The following is a 6,026-nucleotide window of genomic DNA, read 5'->3' on the forward strand; positions in this document are numbered from 1 at the left end:
GCCTGGGATCTACAAGCACCTCTGCAGGGAGACGAGGCTCTTCGAGCTGGCAGGCAAGGGCCGGAGGATGCCCAGAGGAAGCGACTGCACTCTGCCTCTTGATGTCATCAAGCCCAGGCCAGATTCAAACCAGGCTGAGTCGGGCTGGATGGCCCCTTCTCACCTTAAACTCCATAAGCCCAAAGTCACCCAGGCCCCATGGTTCCAGCGGCCCCTGAGCCTGGCTGCTGTGATTCCTGAGCTCCCCTGCGGCAATTCTGGCTCTGCCTCAAGCTTCACTGGGTACCGGGAATGGCAGCGCCTTCCAGTAGAGGCTGCTTTTCCCAACATGGAGCTTGACTTCCTGCCTCCGTTTCCCTACCAGTACTCGTTAGTTAATTCCTTGTACTCCTGCACTACCTGCCGTGGGCTGAGCATGGCCCACGTGTGGCTCCCTACCCAGTCAGCACACTCAGGGCAGCCTAGGAGTGAGGAGTTGTCAGTGTCGAGGGTCTCTTGGCTGGTGATGTTCTGAGAGAGATGGTGGAGGCTGCGGCAGAGTCAGTGCAACATCTGCTTGTTGGGGGTGCTGTAGAGCGACCCGTGGATGGAAGAGCCGTGGAACAGAGGAGAATGGGTACGACGTGACCACTCATGCTCACACCATTCTTCCCGTTCTCCCAGGTGTGAAGCCAGAGAGCTCACAAAAGGGTTGTTCCCTTCCTCCTGCTTAGCCAAGCCAAAGACAGGGGCCCTGGCTGGGGCAAAGCGGGGAGAAGGCAGGAGAGGGAGGAGGATAGCCCTTGGGTTCTGTGAGCACTGATGGTACTGGGTGGAGTCCACATAGTGCCGGGAGCAGCTTCACCCAGGCACGATAACAGCAGCCGGGTCGGTAGTAGACTCTGTGCCCAGCCCCTTTGTGGTGCAGAGTCAAGGCAGGTGTGATGAACTGAGGGCTATCCCCAACCCTCAGTTTCCCCAGTGCAGCTTTGCCCCGGCTGGCCTGGGGAGATGTTCTCAGTGGTGTCTTCGATGCCAACATCCCTTCCCTGCATCATCTCCAGCGGGGCTGGCATGAGTGGTTTGATGAGTTCAGGGTCCGTGGCGCAGACCCTCTGGAGGAGCGTGCTAACAACACCCAGTCATGAATGCCAGTCGCTGGACGAGATGGATGAACAGAGAGGATGGGCTGGGCTAGACACGGTATGCTGCTCTAGATCGCATGTGGAGGGTGCACACAGTGCAGCAATGTTTGTCAGCTTGTTCCTCAGCTGCAACGTGCAGCTCCTGCCCCAAAGGCAGCAATATAAGGATCAGGGTCTCCTCTTCCACTCCTTGCAGGAAGCAATCAACCAGTCGCCAGTCAGCCAATCAACCAGCAAGAAACCAGGCATCATACGCTCCAATCTCCCCTGCTGGGGGCAGGGATTTGTGGCCGTCAGCCGGCAGGCTTCCCTCCCAATTTAGGCCTCTCAGTGTTTAGCTTTGGGGGCATTGTGTACCATCGTGGAGCTGAAACTACATGAGCCCCAGGCCCCTGCACGGGGACAGGAATGGGCCATGGGGGCAGCGGGTTGTGAGCCAGGGGAAGCTGCCAGCACAGGGATTGCTGCGCAGCAGGAGGGTGTGATCCGTGGGGAGGGCTTGCACCCACGTGGCCCAAAGGCCACATATCAACAGATGCCCCTCACGCACCAGCTCAAAGTCCCCCCACCGTGCTCAGCAGTGACAGTGGCAATCACCTCCTTCCCTGCAGCTGCAGTCAATGCACAGCCCTCGCCAGACCCCAGCACAAGCTGGGTCCTGACTGACCCCCTCCTGGGGCTTGTGAGCAGGCCCGGAGCCAAGGGAGCTGCTTTCCTTGCATGGAGACTTCCAGGGCACTGAAAGCTGGCTGATGTCTGTCCTTCCCTTGGTGCCACCCGTATGGCTTCGGGTCCTAAGAGCTCAGGCCAGCTTCCCAGAGATCTCCGTTTGAGAGTTTCACGCCTGAACGGCACTGCCGCTGCTTCCATCATTTTTGCCTGTGGTTTCTCAAACCATCTCTTCTGCTCTTATAAAAGTATCCCCAGAGCCTGCAAGGCTGGCCCCTGCCTGCACTGATCCCGGGCTGAGGTGTAGCAGTTGTAAGCCCATTCAGTAGCGAATTTGTGTCCTGGCTTTTCGTGGCAACTGAGAAAGCAATGGGTTTCTGTGTTTTCTGGCTGCTTAATGGTGATAAATGGAAGGGGAGGAAGGCTGATGGCTCTCCCCACCTCTCGTTAGTTTTGCACATGGTTGGTCCCCGGGAGACAAGGAAATCTTAGGACTATGCCATGGTAGGGACTGTAGCAAAGGAAACAAGATTCCTGGAGGAGAAGGAAGGATTTCAACTTAGCCTGTTTGACACTGCTTTTGTTTGCAGCTGTTGTGTTAAAACCTTCTCTGCCTCACGCTTGCACCCGCACTCATGCTCACGTACAACCCTAGTTGTCCACCAGCCAAGTGCTTGGGGAGTCCTCAGTGCTTGTGCCAACCTTCTCCGAGAAGGACAACTGCAGACACAAGAACAGACAGTCCCGACAGCCCTGAGGGCAGAGGTTCCTCTTTATGGAGTCACAAACCACCTGTCAGGCAGAGTCTCAGGAGTAATACCTGCAAAGAGACATTTCCATTCCTAGATGGACCCAGGAGCCTTGTTGGCCGCTGTCCTTCTCTCTTCCCTTCCTGCCTCAGTTGCTGCTGGCTGGAAAACAGTTCCATCGCCATGTGCTAGTGACACCCTTTCCAGCCACCCGCTTCCACCTCCTCAAGGGCAGGCAGAGGGGCCTGGGGCCGTGCCAGCTCCAAACACAGCCCTACTGGGGAAGCCAGCAGCTGGACCTGGGCTCCGAGGCTCTGCTTATCCTAGCAAGTTCAGTTGGTGGAGATGACAGTGTAGACTAGGATGCAGGTATCATGATGGGCAAATGAATACCCCAGAATCCAGTCTACACCACAGCACTCAGGGCTGGGGGAACCGCAGCTGTAAGCTTTGTTGTGGTGCCGGGGGTCCCCTCGGGTGACTCTCTGCAGGCCTCTAAACTGAGGCTGGGCTCTGCTCTGTAATCTGGTAATGCCACTAGTGTCAGGAGTTAGCAAGGCATAAGCATGGAGGCCAGCCATCCTGGCGCTCTCACTCTCCGGATGCCATCCTTGTGGGCTAGTGCCTGCTCTCAGAGAACCAGCCCGGCCTGTCCCCATTCTCCGTGGGGGACTGAGCCTCTTGGCTTCGAAACACAAAGGCTTTTCTGCCCAGGAAGTTTCTCCTGGACAGATTTATTGTCCAGCTGGTGTGGGATCACTGCACCCATTCAAGCCACAGTGTCACAGTAACAGCCCCATGTGCTCCAGCCATTGGCTTCACAGCCTGTTTGACAGCTGGGGCAGGGCTGAGTGGGTCTTCGGTCCCTGTGGGTTGGCCTGGCATAAGCAGAATACCCCAGGCCTTTCTGGGAGCTCATCCTGCCCTGTGCTCATGTCCAAATCCAAAGCTTCAACAGGGGCAAAGGTGGTGATGCTGGTTGAGCCTGGATGTAGGGAGGAGCCTGGCCTATTCGGTAGACATCATAGCTCTGCCCACGGCTGCCTATGGCTAATGTCACAGTGCACCACGAATGTGTTAGGCTCTCCAGGGATGTCGGACCATGGTTTTGAACCAGGAAGTTGGAGGGCTTTCTCCATCCCCCAGTCCCTGCTTCTTCTCCCCAGCTAGCATGACCCGGGGGGAACAGCTTGGGGCTTCAGGGGATGGAGAAGCATGAAGCCACGCGCCCTGCCAGCCCGCTCCTTCCCAGATTCACAGGACTGGGGCAGCTCCTGGGTGACGCTCCAGTGTGGAAAGTCAGGCACCTGAGAGTGTAGAGGTTGCTTTAGAAAACACTGCAGAGCCCAGGTTTCATAACGCTTTGGGCTACTCCGTCGTTGCCCCCCAGTAGGGCGGACAACTGACATTGCAGGGTTGTTTTTAAGTATCTGAATATCTATGAGTGAATGAAGCTCTGCTCTGGTTTGGATCCGACTAGAAAACCATTGCGCTGGGACAGAGCCTTCTTCAGAAAGCTGAAGGCCAAGTAGATTGTTTTTTAATTGAAAAGAAACCAGCCGAACATGCACCTCCCCCGTAGGTTTCCTCTGCTCTGAGACACCGGAGACGGGAACTTGCTTTATCGCGCGTTTAGCTGCTCTCCTCTGCAACGAGGTATTTAGAGAGCACTTTTGTCTTCAAGAAAATGCTTTTTTTTTTCTTTTAAACTGTGTGACTCTTGTTTAGGATATTTTTTACTGTATTTAAAAAAAAAAGAGGCATAAACAAAGCAAGGCCATTTACAAGTTTCTCGAGCAGGTTGACTTACTCTTGCTTTCTGTTCTCTTCCTGCCTTTCTTCAGTGTTTAATTATACTGTTTATTGTAAATAAAGTCATTTAAAACTTGGCTGGTGCTGAGTCCTTGGATCCACTGGGGCTTCGCATTTCCGCGGGGAAGACGTCATGGGATGAAACGGGTTGGGGGGAAGGGGACTCTCCTCCACACAGGGGTTTTTTTGCCCCCTTGGCTCCGCTGTCCAGCATTGTCCTTGGCTGGAAATCGCAGGAAACGAGGCTCGGACGGGACCCTGGGAGGTCGCGTCGCCTCTCCTCCAGCTGCTGAAACTGGCGTCCTTGCTCCGACAGCGGCAGGAACGGCCACATGCGCGACTGCTGCATCAGCCACGGAGAAGGGGCCTGCGCCCGGGTCTGCCACCATGGCCCCTCGGTGGGAGATCGGGGCCGTCCAGCTCCGTCCGCTCGTTACTTCACGAGCGACCTCGGCTGACGGCTACGAGGGAGACGGGAAGCGGGACAGGGCTCCCCTCACGCGGAGGTGTGAAGGGGTCCCCCTTCCCCAACCCAGCTCCCTTGTAGGAAAGATCAGAGCTCAATCAGGTGCCCCCCCCCCCCCAAATAGGGGGCTCCCTCGCTTCAGGTCCCTCCCCTGGTCCATTGGGGGCATAACTGCCCCGGTGGGAAAGCTGGCGCTTGATGACGTCATCCTGCTGACGCAGTTCCGACGTAATTGTCTGTGAGTACCTCCCCCGCACCCCAGCAGCTCGGGGGGCGGAAATGAGGATATTACGCGGGGCATGCCGGGAAAAGCGGCTGCCATCTTTTTGCCGCGCTGCCCGCTCCCCACAGGAAGCCCCGAGGTGACCAGGTAGATGCCTGCCTCCCTTCTCGCCATGGTTCCGGAGTGGCTGGCGTCCTCCCAACAGAGCCGGCTCCCCTCTTTTTCGTCGAGTGTCCGGGCGGTCTCGCTTACCCCCTAAACGAGCGTTTAGCTGTTCTTCCTCGCCTTTTTCATCAGGCACAGCTCTGGGCACCCCTCCGCGCGCACGATAGCCCTTTCCAAGATGGCGGCGCGTCGGGGAAGCCAAGGGAGGGCGGAGAGCGAATGCGCTTGCGCAGCGGGGACGAACCATTCCGTGCGGGGAGGGCGCGGACGAGACCATTGCTCAGCACCGCGGAACTCGCAGGCCCTTTGGAGAGGAACGGGCTGGAAGATACCATATTTGCCTGGCGGGGAAGGGTGCTAGTTGTGGAAGGGCCCATTATGCTTCCGGGCGGATAGGAAGTAAGCACTGCGCGTAACTGTTCGTTTCCCAGCAGGGGGGCGCTGGATTCCGGGTTTTCTCTGATCAAAAATTGCAAATTCTCCTATTAAAAATGGCAAATTTTGTGATAACCCCCCCAAATCCGTGATTAAAATGAAATATATGCATGACTCAGTTGAACGCAATGTTGTCTTGATAGGTTTGCAATTTTGAAGTAATGTGGAAGCCTGCCAGCGCCGTATGTCTGTAATAAAATAAACGCTAAGTACCTATACATTCTGGTGTTTGATCTTGGGATTTTTGTCATGGAAAAGCACAGCACTCCCCCTGCCCCTTTGCTCACGGGGATGGGGATGCAGGGCCCGGGCAGGAGGGTCAGAGCCAGTCAAGCCCGGCCTGGAGGGGCCGCACCACGTTGCAGAGGCCAGTCATGCCGCCC

General features: G+C 56.5%; 1 protein-coding gene across 1 annotated transcript in view; it reads left to right on the forward strand.

Annotated features, from left to right (window-relative positions):
• The window catches only part of NCOA1 (nuclear receptor coactivator 1), a 200,161-nt gene extending 199,673 nt beyond the window's left edge, over positions 1-488 (forward strand). The window contains exon 22 of the transcript XR_002101533.1: positions 476-488. The gene's annotated coding sequence lies outside the window, so the exon portion shown is untranslated. The remainder of the gene's footprint in view (positions 1-475) is intronic.
• The last annotated feature ends 5,538 nt before the right edge of the window (positions 489-6,026 follow it).

This window comes from Crocodylus porosus, unplaced genomic scaffold (genome assembly GCF_001723895.1).
Source record: "Crocodylus porosus isolate Cpor-Errol unplaced genomic scaffold, CroPor_comp1, whole genome shotgun sequence".
Classification (NCBI taxonomy): Eukaryota; Metazoa; Chordata; order Crocodylia; family Crocodylidae; genus Crocodylus; species Crocodylus porosus.